This window comes from Diabrotica undecimpunctata, chromosome 8, assembly GCF_040954645.1.
Source record: "Diabrotica undecimpunctata isolate CICGRU chromosome 8, icDiaUnde3, whole genome shotgun sequence".
Classification (NCBI taxonomy): domain Eukaryota; kingdom Metazoa; phylum Arthropoda; class Insecta; order Coleoptera; family Chrysomelidae; genus Diabrotica; species Diabrotica undecimpunctata.
The window spans coordinates 29,986,221-30,005,614 of NC_092810.1; the positions used below are offsets into that span (position 1 = coordinate 29,986,221).

The window sequence follows — 19,394 nt, forward strand, 5'->3', positions numbered from 1 at the left end:
CTCTCATTTTTGCCGTTTCCAGTAGCCTTTGCGTTGTGGCTGTGTCGGGTCTTATTTCTAATGCACATGCTATTATTGGTCTTACACTGGCTTTATAAATTCATCACTTCATCTCAGTGTTAATGTGTCTGTCTCGCACCATAGTGTTATTAAGGTATCCTGCCAGTCTATTTGCTTTTTGTACATGATCTCTCACTTCCATGTCTCCATAGCTAGACAGTGTAATTCCCAGGTATTTTATTTCCACTACTTGATTCCATTAATTGATGCCATTAATTTCTATTTTACGTCTGGTTGGTTCTTTGCTGACTACTATTGTTTTAGTTTTCTGAGATGAGCTTGTCATATTCAATTCTTTTGCTCTTATATTAAATCTGTGGAGCAGACTTTGCAGACTATCTTCATCTTGGGCTATCAATATTGCGTCGTCTGCGTAACAGAGTATTTTTATTTCTTTGTTTCCCATTTTGTATCCTCTTCCTTTGTTAACGCATTTGATGATTTCATATATAATCAAATTGAAGAGCATGGGGCTTAATGAATCCCCTTGTCTTATTCCGCTGCTTATTTCTATAGGTTCTGTAAGTTGTCCATCTATTCTGACTTCCATTTTGTTGTTTTGGTAGATATTTTCGATAGCTGTTATAATATTTAGGGGAATTCTCTATTATACATAAGATGGATTACATCTTTGAGTCTTTCTCTGCCAAACGCTTTCTTCAGGTCAATCAAACACAGAAATGCTGGTATATTATACTCTAGTAATTTTTCAGTAATTTGCTTTATAACGAATATTGTATCTATACACGATCTTCCACTACGAAAACCCTGTTGTTCATCTGCTAAACTTATCCTCTGATTTATTAGCACTTAAAATTTTAGCTGTAAGTTTTAGCGTAGTATTTAACAAGTTTATACCTCTGTAGTTTTCTAACTGTTTTTTATCTCCTTTTTTAAATAGGAGAATTAGTTCGCTCGTTCTCCATTCGTCCGGTATTTTATTGTGTTTTATAATTTTATTAATTAATGTTGTTAATTGTTCTGTCAATGCTGCTCCACAATATTTCAGTAATTCGTTTGGTATCCCGTCTTTACCTGATGCTTTTCCGTTCTTCAGGTTTTCAAGTATTTTCCGTACATTTATATAAAGCTCTTCATTTGTGGTAATTTCTGGTGTTTCCGGTTGTAGCGTCGTATGTTTTTCCTTTGCATAGAGTTTTTTTAGGTAGTCAATCCACGTATTATTTTCTATGTATTCTGGTTCTATTAGTTCCTTTACCTCCGTTCTTTGACCTCTTCTGATGAAGCGCCATATTTTCTTTTGCAGACCGTAAATATCATGTTCCATTTCCTTCGAAAAGCGTTCCCAGTAACCATGTATTTCAGGTAAGTTTTTTTCTTTTCTTTAAATGTTTCCTTTACTTCTGTACAAAACTATGGAGTTCTTCATCTTGGGAATGATTTATTTTTATTTATATTTCTTTCACCAGGAACTTCTTTGGCCGAGGCTAAGATATTAGACTTGATTTTTGCCCCGCTTTCTTCGACTTCATCATTTTCTGTGATATATGTGTTTCTACTATTTTTGGTTATTCTTTTTTGGAATAGGTATCTTGTGGAGTCATCCTGTAAGCTTTAGACTTTTATCTTTGTGGTGTATTCTGGTCTTTTGTTATCACATATATGTGTTTTCATTCGGATTTTGCACAATGATAATTTATGATCGCTTCCTATTTCTGCTGATGTTAGTGCTCTTACATCCAAGATTTGGGAGGACTGTAACTGTCTATTAGACAGAATATAGTCTATCTCAGATCTTTGTCGTACACTGTTTTTAAAAGTGTATTTGTATTATTCTTTGTGAGGAAAAATGTATTATTAATACGTATTTCGTTTATGCTGCAGAGGTCCGTCAGAAGGTCTCCGTTTTCATTTCTGATATTTTTATTATATCGCTGTTTTATTTCTGGAACTATATCATTGCCAACACGGGCTTTAAAATCACCCGTAATGATTATATATTCATCATTTGAGGTCTCGTTTATTACAGTCTGAAAGTGTTCATAGAAGTTTTCCCTTGTGGTTGTATCTCTGTTGTACTCTGGTGTATAGATTGCTATCACATTCAGAGGTTTGACATCCAGTTTAACGTTTACTTTTAATATTCTTTCAAAGGTATATTTACATTCTTGTACTTGGTGTAAAAATTTTCTGTGTACTAACAGGGCGACTCCTTCTTTGGCTCTGGTTTCATTCGCAACACCACTGTAAATCATCAGATAGTCATCTATCATAATTTGACCCTTTCCTTTTTCTTCGTCGCTTGTAGTGCACATAAGTCTATATTTTTTTCTACAAGCTCTTTTGTAATTTCCTGTTCTCTTGTGTTTAGAGACTTTACGTTTCAAGTACCGATGCAAAGTATATTTCTTGTTTTCCATAAATTCGTTGTCCTATTTCTTGTCCAACAAAACTGCAGGCGGAGTTGTTTCCAAGACAGATAAATCTTTGTTTCCAAAACAGATAAATATGTGACACCTGCAGACAATCGCGCTCTTCAGCTCCAGTGACCAGCCAACACGTTACCTGGCCAGGCACTCTTCACCATAGAGCTTTATGATCTGGAGAGCCCGTTTGTGGGTCTAAATTTTATGTCTACTATAAAACTTTATTTAAACGTCATTAAAAATTTTTTAGAGTATTCCACTAAAAAACAAATCCTTATTTTTAGTAATAATATAGCGATATATTTTGTAATTTTCCAAGAAGCTTCTAAAAATACAATAATACAAATTAAATTAAAATTTTCAAGATTAAAAAACTCTTTGATCTTGTAGTGCAGTGTATAAGAAATTTTAATACTGTCTTCATAGGTTTCCGAAAAAACTTTCGCTGTTGGACTCCTTGTCCTAGCTGTTCGTGCCGGTGTTTTTATAAATGATGAAATCATTTTTATAAAAGAGCACTCCCTTTTACAAGTCCGACCGCTAGCTCATATATCTCTTTTATTAGTTATGTAGCCATGCTCTCGAAACTTTTCCCTAGGGTTAAGAATACCTACACACAGAGATAAAGGATGCGCCCTTCGTCGTGCGTGGCGAAAATGAAAGATTGGAAGATAACGCAGGGTGATCCAGGAAAGCGTCGACGGAAATATTTTTAAAGTCGGCACCTTTTTTACTTATATATACATTCGTTTGAAACTTACATAGAAGAGTCGATGATTTTTTTTTATTGACGAGAAAACCGCTTTAACACTAAGTATATAATAAAACAAAATAAGTTACTAGTCCAGTCTTACACGGTGAACATTTTAAAATTCAAAATAACCATAAATAGATCTTATTATTTAAGTATCATCTTCTTTCAGGAGGTTGTTAATCATCACTATTATTTTCTCAGATTATTCAACTATAAAATGCCCCTTTTATTTAAATACTGCCCAATTTTACCCTACATTATAATTTGTAGCAATTCATACTTATCTTCTCCCATCTTCATCGTATTCATCACTTTCTTTTACTTTTTCATTCTTATGAGGACCAGGGCATTTGTTATTTCATCTACCCAAACTTTTTTTAATATTCTTCTTTAGGTCCATTTTCTTTCTATATCTTTCTATATCTACTAATACAGAAAAAGAATATCAGAGAAGATCGCTGGGAATAAAATATAAGATTACAAGAACATCGAATAAAACTGGGAAAAATTCAAACATAACATAATTAACGCAGCAACAGAATCACTTGGAGAGGGGAAAGTAACAAACACTAACATATCAAAAAAGAAAACACCATTGTTTAGAGAGGAAGTAAGGACAAAATGTAAAGAAAAGAAGAAAGCCTTTTTGCAATACAGAACATAACAAACACAACAGGCATACAACCACTATAAACGAATCAGAAATGAAACGAATACTTTAGTTAGACAAATAAAAAAGGGAAAACTGACAGAGCTTCTCAAAATAGATGGAACACGACTTCTACGGAATCCAAAAAGAAATATGGAGAATGATCAGAGGACAAAGAAAAGAGATAAACGAACTAATAAAAACGAAAGACATTCAGAAGGAATTCGATCCCTATTTGCTAAAGGTGACGATAATGAACCACCAACACCAAAGGTGACGACAAACGAAGAAATAAATATTGAGGAGGAAGAGGTAAAGGAAGCATTAAGGAAATTAAAGAATAAAAAATCATCAGGAGAGGACAGAATACCGAACGAACTCCTAAAGTACGGAGGACCATATCTGACCAAACAACTATTCAAAACAGAATTCCTCAAGAATGGAGATCAAGCATCCTAATATCTCTCTTCAAAAAGGGAAACCAATCGGACCCGGAAAATTAGAGAGAAATTAATTTATTAAACACAACACTAAAATTAACAACCAAAGTGATAACAAATAAACTATATGAAAAACACTAGCAGAAGAACAACAAGGAGTCAGGTCGGGAAGATCATGCACCGACGCTATATTTATAACGAGGCAAGTGCAAGGGAAATCATTAGAATACAACAAACCGGTATATCTATGTTTCGTGGGCCTAAAGAAGGCATTTGACCGGGTCAAATTAAAGGACGTTATCCATTTATTGTATGCAAGAGAGATACTAACAATTTAGAAGAACAAAACCGCTATTGGAATGAAGTTTCGCCCATTCCCTTTGTCAGTCCTTTATCGTTCTTTCTCTCTTTTCTTCATCTATATTTCCATCCATCCTCCTCCCCTATACCCTCGCTCGCTCTTTGCACAACAAGACGATAGGTATTACCGCTCCAATGACATACAAAGCCTCATTAGACGCCGTCCTGTAGGAGCTAGATACCCTGAGCAGCACTCGCCTTTGCGAAGTCTCCATCAGCTGGAAGTATTTCGTAGTGTTTAGCACGCTGCACCACACGGGGGCAGCGCAGGTCACCACTGATTGGAAAACTCCATTTAGCACTCTTCTTTTGGTGCTACCTGGGCCTCCAATAGTTGTTTTAATAATAATTATTGGTGCGATAACTATTATTAATCACAAAATTCCTCAAAACAGTTCAAACTACAGCAGCTATAAAAGGAAAAGAGGAAAAGGGTAAATGTTGTGAACGAAGGTAGGATCCTTGCGAGAGAGTGAATAGATACGGATAATAGGAAGTATGGATAATAGCGAAAACCTAGAGAAGATGAAAGAAAAACTAATTACAAACAAGTACAATGGTCGAGAAAATTTAGACACAAATAAGGCTCCAAATAGGATTATGATTGGATAATGGAATATTTTCAAACAAAATTTTTGCATAGAAATGGAAAACGTCCAAGAATGAAATGGTTGGAAGCAGTAAAGCAGGACTTGTCAGAAATAAGCTTAAAAATTTGAAGAGAAAAAGCAAGGGATCGGAAAAAATGAAGAAAAATAACCAAGTTTTTCGAAGCTAGGCCTGTAGTTGTTATCTACATATATATATATATATATATATATATATATATATATATATATATATATATATATATATATATATATATATATATATATATTTAGGGATTCTACAGTATTCACTGCCTTCCCTCGCTCAACCGTTTCCATCTCTCTCTGTTGTTCCATTCTCCATCGTTTAGTCCTCTCTTACTCATGGCGTCGTCTACTTCGTTCCTCCAGGATTTTCGGGGTCGTCCTCTTTTCCTCCTTCCTATGGGGCTCCATTCGGTTATTCTTTTTATCCATCTGCTGTCGCTAGCTCTTCTTACATGTCCATACCACTTTAGTCTTTTTTGTTCTATATATGTTAGTATGTCTGTTTCTATTGATGTTCTTTGCTTTATTTCGTCATTATTTCTTCTATCCATTCTTGTTCCTCTGCAGCATCTTCGCAGGCATTCCATCTCTGTTGCTATTATCTTACTGCTGTTTTTCTTGTTTATGATCCAATTTTCGGCCCCATATGTCATAATACTTCGCACTAATGTTTTATAAATCTGCGTTTTTGTCTTCATATTTAGGTGTCTATCCCACCATACTGAGTTAGTTGTCGGATTGCTGTTCTTGTTTGTCCTAATCTTTGTGTAATTTCTTCCTCTGTTGTTGCCTTTTTCGTGATTATAAACCCCAGGTATTTGAATTTATCCTTTCCTTTGATTGTTACGTTGTCATCAATCTGTAGATCTTCTATGTCTTCTTCACTTGTAGATAGGTACTCTGTTTTCGCGAGGTTAATATCTAGGCCAGCCTTGGTATATTCTTCTTGTAGTTTCTTCATCATGTAGCTGAGGTCGTCTTGGTCTTGTGCAATCACTACTTGATCGTCTGCAAAACTTAACGTATATAGGTATTCGTTCCGTACCGGTACTCCCATGCCTTCGCATTTTCTTTTCCATGTAGTTAAGGCTTTCTCTAAGTATATTTTGAATAGGGTTGGAGATGTGGAACAACCCTGCAGGAGTCCTTTTGTTGTGGTGAAGTCTCCTATGATTCTTGTTCCCATTTTAATGGACACTTTATTTTCTTTATACAGAGCTTTTGTAGCTTCTATGAGTTCCGTCTGTATTTCTAATTTGTACATTGCCTCCCATAGTTCTGACCTTGGTACAGAGTCATACGCCTTTCTCAGATCCACAAATGCCAAGTGTATATCTCTATTTTTTGCTTTTTTCTTTTCCAACAGTTGTTCCAGTGTGTATATGTGGTCTATGCATGATCTTCCTGCCGTGAAGCCTGCCTGATCCTCCCCGATTTTGCCTTTTATCGCTTGCTCTATCTTTTCTCGCAGTATCTTCCCATATAATCTTCCTATTGATGATATTACGCTTATTCCTCTGTAGTTTTCGCATCGTTTTCTATCTCCTTTCTTAAATCTTATCTACATATACATATATTAATTTCTCAGTAGCTTTACCAGATTATTACACCAAATCTAATCAAATGACATATTTTATTAAATGAAATAAATAAAAATAGCTTACAATGAAGTAAAAACATCTGATGTATGATGGTATGTTTTAAAAAATTATGGATTCAAATTATCTTTAAAACGTTTTAGGTCCAATCCGTCCATTATCAGTAAACCATCGTGGGAGCAGTTGAGATTAGCTGCTTACCCATATGTAATTACTTTGTCGAATATAAACGGCTATTGTTGCACAAATACGGTGTGTCAGCGGTTTTGTTTATCTGAGATTACTCATCAACAGCCAAAACGATGTCACCATGGAATTAAAATGTCATATAGTTCTGGCAAATATATGCTATTATGGTCTGCTTCCTCAACTTGGATCAAACCTGTCCAGGCAATCAAAATGTAAATTGTATAAAACTCTTATACACCCAGTGCTAATGTATGACTCCGAAACCTGGACAGTAACAAAGTATATGGAAGAATTGCCGGGATATTTCGAGCGTAAAGTAATGAGCAAAATATATAATGGTATAATGGCTTAAAGGATATAACTTTGAACTGTACAGACGCTATAAGGACCCACATACAGGCAAAATGGTAAAGTTTCCTAAGCACATCAAAGAAATGCATAATATTCTGTGCGAAATGAACGTATTACGCAAAAGGTTAAATAGTTAATTTTGTACAGAACGATATAATACTTTTAAAAAGCAATATCAACAAATCAAACAACAGTATATAAATCAAAGAAATAATGGACGTATTGAAAATATCAACAACATGATAAAAGAAAGTTGGAAAATCATCAATAATAATCAAAATAGAAACAATCCTACATTAGCAAATACAATTAAAATAATGGACAATAAAAATATAAAAACTAAAGATAAATCTAACCTGATAAATAACTATTTTATTAATAAAAATAATAATAACTCAACTCCAAATTATCTCATGAAAATTGATCAATTTTCCAAGACTTTCTTTCTTTCTGCAACTACACCTGCAGAAGTACTATCATTTAAACATGCTGAAGGTTTAGATGAAATCAATGGTAAGGTTATAAGATATGTTGCCAGTTGTCACAAGTAGATAGGTAGCCACTTCAGCCCACTTTTGTCCCCAGATTCTGGGGAAAAACCGCTCGCTCCTGATGGAGAATATGGCAAATTTCCCCAGACCCCTGATACAGATTTCCCCAGATTTAGCCTAACCTAAGCTAACCTAACCTAACCTAACCTAACCTAACCTCAACGTGAAGATAGCGTCAATTCTTCTTCTTCTTTTACGAATTCTTCTTCTTTTACGTTTGACCTAACCTAACGTAACCTAACCAAACCTAACCTAACCGCAACGTGAAGATAGCGTCAATTCTTCTTCTTTTACGCAACATCAATTCTTCTTCTTTTTTTACGCAACGTGAAGATAGCGTCTATTCTTAACCTACGAAGCGCATACTATCAAAGAAAATAAATAAAAATACAAGTTATAGACGAAACCTAAGATAGAGACCAATAAACGAATACACAAAGTATAAAAATACAAGTTATACGCCTTTATATTAAGACACAGACTAAGAAACGAATACAGAAAGTATAAAAATAAAAAAAAAAAAAAATACAAGTTATATACTTACAAGACCTACGAAGCGCGTACTATTAAAGAATATAATAAAAAATACAACTTATATACGAAACCTAAGATAGAGATCAATAAACGAATACATAAAGTATAAAAATACAAGTTATACGCCTTTATATTAAGACAGAGACTAAGAAACGAATACATAAAGTATAAAAATAAAAAAAAAATACAAGTTATATACGAAACCTAAGACAGAGACCAAGAAACGAATACATAAAGTATAAAAATACACAAGTTATACGCCTTTATAATAAGACAGAGACCAAGAAACGAATACACAAAGTATAAAAATACACAAGTTATACGCCTTTATATTAAGACAGAGACCAATAAACGAATACAGAAAGTTTAAAAAATAAAAAAAATACAAGTTATAGACGAAACCTAAGACAGAGACCAATAAACGAATACATAAAGTATAAAAATACACAAGTTATACGCCTTTATATTAAGACAGATACTAAGAAACGAATACAGAAAGTATAAAAATAAAAAAAATACAAGTTATATACGAAACCTAAGATAGAGACCAATAAACGAATACATAAAGTATAAAAATACAAGTTATATGACTTTATATTAAGACAGAGACTAAGAAACTAATACAGAAAGTATAAAAATAAAAAAATTCAAGTTATAGACGAAACCTAAGACAGAGACCAATAAACGAATACATAAAGTATAAAAATACAAGTTATATGCCGTTATATTAAGACAGAGACTAAGAAACGAATACAGAAAGTATAAAAATAAAAAAATACAAGTTATAGACGAAACCTAAGACAGAGACCAATAAACGAATACATAAAGTATAAAAATACAAGTTATATGCCGTTATATTAAGACAGAGACTAAGAAACGAATACAGAAAGTATAAAAATAAAAAAATACAAGTTATAGACGAAACCTAAGATAGAGACCAATAAACGAATACATAAAGTATAAAAATACAAGTCATAAGCCTTTATATTAAAATGCAAAATGTTGCAATAACAGACAAATAAGAATAATTGTTGCAATACCAAGAAATAAAACTAAAGGCGTAAAATATAACATACTATGGAATGCAAAAGTTAGAACTATATATTTTCTCATTTTTCTCAGAGTATAATCATCAATTAGACGCATTATAAAAATAAATGGTAAAACCGCAAACATTATCCTATATAACTAGGGAACAATATTATTAATTTGAATAGTTGCTACAATGAAGCCTATACAATCAATAGTGTTTTTGGGTGGTAAGAGAGGGCCAGTCAGTTATATCCTTAATTTTTAAAATTTAGATTTTTTAGTGATACAGGTGATGGTACACTTCATACTAGCTATGCAGTTAGTACTAACACGTAAGTAAATAGTAAAACCAGAAACTATAATACTGATATATATCAATATTCTTTTCAGACGAACAAGGCATATATTGTAAGTATCTATAAGCATTCTTAATATACTCTACTTATATATATATATATATATATATATATATATATATATATATATATATATATGTATATATATATATATACCTATATATATATATATATATATATATATATATATATATATATATATATATATATATATATATTGATTTTAGATGAACACCTAAGTGAGTATACTCTAATGATGTAGATCATTTGAAAATCATTACTTTTTTTCAGTGAACAGGGCTGAGACAAGACCCATAGGTAAGAATCGATTACCGATTATTATTATTATTATTAGTAATAATTTTTTTGTTTACAGAAAAACTATTTTGCAGATGCAGCAGGGTTGATAGGCATGCTAGCCGTAGCCAATCAGCTGTTTTGAGGTAAGATTGAAAATTATTATTATTATTATTATTTTGAATTTAAAAATATATTCTGTATTTAAAAAACTATGTTCTCCTTTCGAACTTTTTTATTAATAAAAAATTTTTTACAGTTAACCACAAGAAGGCCGTAAATTTGACAACTATTTCATTTTTAACTTTTTATTCAATTTTAAATTCATGAAAATAAAATCACTATTAAGATATTTTTGTCTATTGTTTTTAAAGGTAACATTTATGTGTATATATATATATATATATATATATATATATATATATATATAAACAAAAAAGAAGGTGAATTATGAAGAGACACGAACACTGAGAAGAAACGCTGATGGTAAGATTTTTTAAATTTCACTCAGCATGTCAGTTATTTTATAAAATTGAAAAAAGAAAATTGTGTAAAAACGTACCTTACTGCAATGATCTGAAAGGCTGTAGAATCCTACACAGGGCACTTATTTGTAAATCTTCGCAGCTATCGCGAGAAAATAAAAAGTCTAGTTGTTTTTTTAGGGAAAGTGTTACGGGCGAGAGAAAACTAAGTCTGACAAGGAAGAGGATGAGGTGTAAAAACTTGCACAAGGGTGGCAGTGGAGAAATTATCAAGGGGCTGTTCTAATAAGCCAGTATTATGTGTATAGTTGATCGTTAAGACGATAACTGAATCTACCACAAACTGAATTTGTAGAACTTCCCCCGTAACAAAATCACGACGTAAACGTAGATCGTTCGTATAAACGTACTCGTTGACACAATAGGAGAAGGTAAAAAGCCGATCACGTGAAAAAAAAACTAAGAAAATTAATTACTACCGGGTGGATTGTCACATTTGAGAACTCACTACTGTTTAATAAAACTAACAGTAAATATTCAGCCATACCGTTTGAACGACAAATGCTAAATGACCAATGCGTCTATTTTATAAGCCCATGTTGTTATGGCTCCAGATGTTTTTATTAGTAGAGAAATTTCCGGGAATCATTCCCACATAGATGAAGAAACAGAAATACTTGTAATATATAAATGTTAGCCTAAGATACCTAGAAATCTCTCCAAAACCTTTAAACATTTCCTTACTTTTCCTATTCAACCTCTCCCATTAACCCGACAGACACAAGCTGTGGGTTCTCGCCCCGTCTGTTGTTACGGTTGAAAATAATGTCCAAACTCTAACGTGTGAACATTGTTTTCAACTAACCAAACAGCTTTCCTTTATTTGTTATTTGTAAAAATGTCATTTATTTAAACAAAAATCAAAGCACAAAACAGAATGAAAAAAGGTTAAAATAGCACAGATAAAATAACAACTAGGTAGAATAACAGAAAATTATTAGTCTATAGATTGTATGAAAACTGACTTAATATTTTAATAATTTTTTTGATTTCCAATACAAAGGATAGCATGGGTAACAAAGAAGGAAAAAGGAAAACATTAAAAGATAAAAAATTGTTATAATTATTTATTGTTGTTCTTTAAAAAAAATACACAACATATTAAAAACAAGTATTAAATATATATATATATATATATATATATATATATATATATATATATATATATATATATACACAAAAGTTCCTTTTAAGAGCCAGACCAGCACGCTGGCCTGCCGCACTCCCAACAATATTATTTCGCCTTTATAGGTGCCTAAGGGCACCATATCAGCGGGGTAGACAGCATTCGGGGCAGCCTCGCCCCTCAACACAATCATAGGTAGGTTCTGAAACAAAACAAAAAAAAACAGATTAAAAAACAAGATTAAAATACATACATCTAAAATTTTGTAGCGATCATATTACAAAAAAAAAAAACAGGGACACCTAAGAAGAGCAGACCTAGGCATAGCAGTATACGTTTCAAGTAGTTACCTATATCAACATATAAAAATAAAAATAAAAATAAAACAGTAGAAATGAACAAAAATTAAAAAAAAAACAGCGTTATGCAGAAGAAGAGCAGACCTAGGCATAGCAGTATACGTTTCAAGTAGTTACCTATATCAACATATAAAAATAAAAATAAAACAGAAATGAACAAAAATTCAAAAAAAAACAGCGTTAGCAGAAGAAGAGCAGACCTAGGCATAGTAGTATACGTTTCAAGTAGTTACCTATATCAACATATAAAAATAAAAATAAAACAGTAGAAATGAACAAAAATTCAAAAAAAAACATCGTTATGCAGAAGAAGAGCAGACCTAGGCATAGCAGTATACGTTTCAAGCAGTAATAGATGATAACAAATAAAAATTTTACAAAAACTTACTCTCTGTTGCGGGGTGAGGTGCGCCCTGATTCTGTGTTTTATGGCTGGTTCTGGAAAGATATATGTATTTAAGACACTTGACTAATAATTTTGTAGAGTAACTTACCCATTATTAGTTGGTTAGAAATGTCGCAGAAAATAGATCATCCCGTCTTTTTATGCATTTCAATAATTAGTCAGAGAATACCAAAAAAATGCAGTCTTATATATTTGGCCTTGAGTATGTGTAAATATATCATGGGAAATTCGAAATTCACATATTATCCAGCTGCATTTAAGGTCTGCGAATCATATGTTTGATGATACTAGTTTATTCAACGGTTCTAATTGCTTGTTAGACAGGATGCAGTTGCAATAAACTATAAATTTCATAGATAAAATTCTTAGATAAAAATGTGTCATGCAAATTAAGCGCAAAATTCCTGGATTCGCAAACACAGACGGCTAATTCTATTACTACACTGAGAAAAGTATTTAAACAATTTTATATTCGATAAGTAGGTTCTGTATTTCTTTATCTGTTCAGTAAGTCTATTATGTTTTAACAAATAACGTCATAAGAATACATAAGAAATATATATTATTATAAGATATAATAAGCAGCGTGTATTAAAAAACATATTATTTAAGTAGTTTAAACATAGTGAGTAAGATAATTATTAAACCATAAGATGTTTCCACAATTGTAAGCCACTTATGTGTAAATGCGACCCCAAGTGCTCAGTCAATATTAAGGTGACATTTTTTTGCCAAGTATGTAAAACATCGTTTACGAAGAATATTACAACCGATGTATTTAGACCAACGCTTCACCCCCGTTGTGGTTATCACGCCATGCCTACAACGTATAAATTTACGTGTGGAGGAAAGGTGCATACTGTTGGTATAGCTACTCAGTTTTTCTTAGCCAGTGATACCGAAAATGATTCTGTAGGAAGTACTGACGAACTTAGTGACTGAGTAAGTAGTTTATGCGAAATGAAGAATAAATGTTAGCTTAAGACACCTATAAATCTCGCCAAAACCTTTAAACTTTTCCTTACTTGTCATTTTCAACCTCTCCCATTAACCCGACAGACACAAGCTGTGGGTTCTCGTCCCGTCTGTTGTTACGGTTGAAAACAATGTCCAAACTCTAAAGTGTGAACATTGTTTTTAACTAACCAAACAGCTTTCCTTTTTTTTTTATTTGTAAAAATGTCGTTTATATAAACAAAAAATTCAAAGCACAATAATTATTCGTATATGTCTATATAGTCAAACTATTATTCGTATATGGCTATGTAGTCAACAAAAAAAAAGATCAAAATATGCTTTAAATAAACATTGATAAAATAAAAATAAAACAAAATACGAGGGTAAAGTGGAAACTTTCAGTAAAAATATATTTTAACAATTTACATGATTGAATATGTACACGAGGTTACACAAAAACTAGTGGTAATAAGACACCTCTGTACCCTATGAGCGTGACTATGAAGGGTTTCTTAGGGTAATGTAATATACATAAATAATAAATAACAACAAAAAACGGTAATGAACTTAGCTATGAATTTAAAAACTTTGAACACCGAAAATAAAACACTGGAAAAATTAACATAATTTATTAATAATATACATGTATATTATACATATCGTATTTCACCTTTACAAAGATAACCTATTCTACTTGGAGAGTAGCTTTTCTGTGGATCGTTGTTTATCGCTATCCGATTACCAATAGTAGTTTGCTGGCTGTTATTATTATCTAAAACTCCCTTTTTGCCATCTGTTTTCATATGAATCTTCTTCTTCTTCTTGTTCTTAGTCATTTTAAACAGTGGTCTAATAATGTCACGATATTTTTCGGGTGAAGCTTGGTGTCTTAGTTTTCCCAACGTATCTCTGTGTACATCAGTTATTTGCAGTATTCGTTTGTACATTTGATGATCTAGAGGCGTAAAGTTTTTAGGATACTTGTAAAATAATAAATTCTGAAGACCGTCTCTTGCTGGAAACTTTTCTTCATCTACTAATATATTATCCTCTTCAAATATTAAAGTTGTCTCTCCCAGCTTCCATCATGTTCTATCGCCAACATACTCGTGGCCAAACACATAGTCATATTCTTCAACCATAGTCATGTCTTACTCCATCAGCTGTCAAACACTAAATGATTTTGAAAAATTGATGCGTATCTATATAAAGTGCTGATCACCATCGATAAAGTGAACTAACGCTTTTTAATAAAAGCAAAAAACGTCTCTGACGCGAGCTGACGCATACCTGACACCTAGCAGACGCATACCTGCCGCATACCTGACACCTAGCAGACGCATACCTGACACCTAGCTGACGCATACCTGACACCTAGCAGACGCATACCTGACACCTAGCAGACGCATACCTATATTATCACCCTTTAAAGGCCAAAAAATGCCGCCGTCCTTTTAAACAGTACGCCTTTTGAAACAGTACGTGTAAAAAACGCACTGAGTACCAAACAAATCAGGTTTTTTTAAAGATAATGCATTAAACAGTTACAAATACATAATATTACGTGTCATTTATTGTTTTTATGCTACATTTTTATTTGTTCATATTTACATCTTATTTACATAATTGTCGTTGTTTTGACTTTTTTTTCTAAGAAATTTTTACCTTTACGCAGTTATTTCTTAAATCTTATGGCGCTCGGAGTTTGCCCATGTTCTTAAACTTTTTATATAGCACGCTCTAAAGCATATTCTGAGACCGTTATTTTTTGCTAAACAATATAGAATGTGTTATAAATGAAAAACTTTGTATTTTATTATTATATTTATTAATACTAATTACAATTTGGAATTTTATGTGTCCCTAAATTTTACAATTTTTGACATTATACAATATTAATAAGTTTGTTATATTTTCTTTCTTGATACTTGGGTTTGGAACCATTATCTCCTATACACCATCATTGATACTGCAGAAAGTTACCATACCAGAGGAAGATCATTGTTTTTCGGATTAGGTATTTTCAAGATTTGAACAACAAATTTTGTATTTCTCAGGTGGACAGCAGCGTTAGATGTCGATATATTGCTAATTTGTTCTAATAACTTTGACATATGACTTTATACAATATTAATAATTTTTGTTATATTTCTTTCTTGATACTTGGGTCTGGAACCGTTTCTGTCTTAATGCAGGACGAAGTTCTGTACAGCATCATCACCATCAGAGGAAGATCAGTGGTTTTTCGGACTAGGTATTTTCAAGATTTGAACATCAAATTTTGTATTTCTCAGGTGGACAGCAGCGTTAGATGTCGATATATTGCTAATTTGTTCTAATAACTTTGACATATTGGCACTTGAACTTGTTTCTGTCGATATCGGGTGTCTAAAGTCATCATTTAAGGCAACAATTCTGATTTTGTCACCTGTTGTGTAGCCAGCTTGCTTTTTTATATTCTCAAGAGCGGTCTCTAAATGGTTTTTTAGATAGTCTTTGTCTTTTTCTAAACCTTCACCTATTTTAAAGTTGTCACAATTAACTTGAAAAGTGTATAGATAAGCGTTGAATTTTTTTATTTCTCGCTGATTTATAATATTTATTGACCATTGATCAGACATTGTTAATTTTTACAAAATCAAAGTTTATCGAAAACACGAGCGAGACAAAACACGTCTTTCCTGTAACGGCGTCTAATAAAGAATTATGTACAATGTCTAATGCGTAATATTATTATAATTTTTGAAAGCCAAGAGGTGCTGTGTCAATTAATGAGTCATCGCTATGTATTATTTTTCGTTTCTTGTAGGCCATCTTGAAAGTCTTTGACACCCTTTTTCTCGTAACAATATCTTTGGTCTCTGTATCCCTGCCGATCTGGTCATACGTGAGCTTAATTTTTTTGGTTGGATCGTGTATGATAGCAGTCATAGCGGAGGCATCGAGTACTAGGCTGTTTTCGTAGTTTAAAGTGAAACCTTTGATTTTAGTCACCTCTTTGCCCTTGGCTGTTTTGTAAAAATAACTTTTAGGACCTGTACTGAGCCATTCAACTATGTAGTTATCTCCAGGCAACTCATCACTCCAATCGTCCAACATTTCACCCGTTTCGACAGTGTTTAGGCCATCATCAATGTAAACAATGGAGTCTGTGTCGAAATAAGCTACAGCCTCTGTTAGCCTATCAATCATCTCGTACAGTCTTAGACGAGCGTTACTGGTCGTAAATAATGCCACAAAAATATTCGTAGATGTTGGGTCTTCCACAAACACGTCTTTATAATCGTAAGATACTTGTGCTATATTATCATTAATAAATGTGACGTTTGTTAAATTTATTTTATCGTTCATCAAAACTTCGTACCATCTTTTAATGTCCACAACGTACTCTGTCTGTTTCATATTCATTCTTTGGCCAAATTTACCCCATAGACTATTTAGGCATATTTTATTTCATTTCATTTGTGGCATACGTATGTGGACTAGTTTCTAATTTGATCTTCATAAAATCTTTGACATAACCCTTGAACAAATCTGTCGATGTTTGCTCAAAATGCCACACCTCGTGAATTTTTATTATTTTGTACCCTTTTTCTAAGGCCTTATTAATTTCTAGAGTTGTCCATGTACCCATCAGCATTCTTTCTGAGTCATCGTGATCACAATATTCGCAATCTTCCAAGACGCATTGATTACACAGCGGAAACATTAATTTGTCAGTTTTGACAGGTAATACAGGATGGTATAAATCAGTAGGTGGTAGTATTTGGTAACGTACTAGACCAAACCAATTAGGATCGTATACTTCAGGTGCATGTATTTTTGTAGGGTGGCCAACTGGATATTGATCGTAATATTGTACGGTTGGATACAGTGATACAATATCTTTGTATCTGAGCTTTTTCCCAGTCACGTTTAGTTTTATGGCGTTTGTTCTACCGCCAAAGAATGCTTCACGAGGCTTTAAGGGTTCAATAAGTTGAGGATCTGCTGCGTTTTTACATTCTTTTGATTTGACCCAATCGCATTCCCAGATTTCTACCAAGTTGTACCCTGCTTCTTTTATTTGTTTTGATCGTCTTATTGTTCTCTCGTATAAGTCACTCATTATCTCATTGTTGACGTGGTTAACTGTGTCGTTCTTAAAGCATTCTGGGTGACCATGCCAGAAGCAACCGTGGTACTGGTACACAGTATTCGACTCTTCCGAGAAACCATCAACTTTACCACCGCAAATTGTCACTTCTCCGCCATTAAGAGCATGTTGGACGTTAGAAAATTGATTGAGCCATTTTATTGATGCCCTGTTATATGTCTCCTTTATCTCCTGCTTTACAATGCCAATGGTGTTTGTTCGAAGATATTTAGATCTATATATGGCCAAACACACTGGCAATAGTCAGATATTGAAATGGGTCTATGTTTGCTATTTCTAAAGATTCCTTGCGAAATTCCAAACACCCCCGTCGTAAAATATCAACATCTGAATCGCAATAGGTATGGAGCTCTTTCTGGAACACAAAGTGGTCATTTTTATGCTGCTCGTACCATTTCTTAAAATCAGATCTTTGTTTTGGTTTCATTGTGTTGGACCCATAATACGCAATATCTGGTAAGCAGCCTTCGTAGTGAGTATTGTCAGGAGTGTTGAAAAAGTGAGAAAAATACCCTTTCTTTAATTCGTGCAGACCAAAAGTTTTAGGAAAACCGGACAAGGGGCCGGCTACAAAATTAGAGCTGTCTATTATTTTTAGTTTAAGAGCCTCGACTTCCAAAAGCATAAGTTTTGACCCTTTGTAGATAGTGTATGGCTTTATCGTGTTTTCCACGCAATATTTTAAAATGAAATATGAATCGTATGATTTACTATTGTGTGCTATGGCAGTATAATTTCTATGTTTCTCGGAAATTAACCATCTACAGAACTCTTCATTGTCTTTAAAAACACATTTATTTCCTTCGAAATCCTGCGCAATTACAAGATTCGGTACATGAATGCCTGTATCCTGCATTGCCTCGTAATCAAAGAATATATATCTTTCGTTGTAAGAGCATTTCATTATTTTTTCTTCAGAGAGATTGTTACATCTACACGGGTCTTTGCAACTTTGTGACTGTTTGTGATTTTCTTTACAGCCTGAATTTATCACACTTGATCTGTTATTGCAAGTACATGCTACAGTACAAAATCCTCCTTTGGCTGGTTTTTTCATCATGTAACACTGATGCGTAGCTATTTCTACAAAGGTATTACAGTTTCTGCACATGGAGTAACCGCATACATGCTCCTTATCTCTCTTGCATAGTTTATTACATTTTTCACATTTAAATACTTCTTTGCAAGCTTCTGTATGGTTTCTCAAACATTCATTGTTGTAGCAGTAACGGTTACAGTACTTGCACAAAACTTTGCTTTTTGTAGTCAAGTCATGCTCGGGATGTTTGCAAATCGTACAAAGTGGTGCTTTCTTGCATTTGTGCTTATTTTTGCCCTGATAAGGGGTGTCACATTTCTCGCAGTAAAAGTGGGTACCGTATAGACCTTTCAAACTGTTTATAACATCAAAATGATTCCCGTTTTTATACAAATAAATCTTGGCTGTTTTTTCGGGGCCCTCGTAGATAAGAGTGTTGAAATTTTCTGCACAAATAATCTGTATCTGCACATCCAATAACTCCTCTGCCATCTTAAAATCATCCAACGTAAAGCCATCGTTATAACAACCGCCCAACAGGTTGCAAAGTTTTTCGGCCAAATCAGTCTGCAATTTTCGTCCCTCGCGTATGCTATGAGCATCACGTTTGATC

The 19,394-nt window shown here is 33.1% G+C and overlaps 1 long non-coding RNA gene across 1 annotated transcript; it reads left to right on the forward strand.

Annotated features, from left to right (window-relative positions):
- The first annotated feature begins 9,732 nt into the window (after nucleotides 1-9,732).
- On the forward strand, nucleotides 9,733-10,521 carry LOC140448343 (uncharacterized). The gene is made up of 6 exons (XR_011951690.1): nucleotides 9,733-9,767; nucleotides 9,813-9,872; nucleotides 9,931-9,948; nucleotides 10,188-10,214; nucleotides 10,273-10,339; nucleotides 10,453-10,521. It is a non-coding gene; the product is annotated as an uncharacterized lncRNA (long non-coding RNA).
- Nucleotides 10,522-19,394: the final 8,873 nt, after the last annotated feature.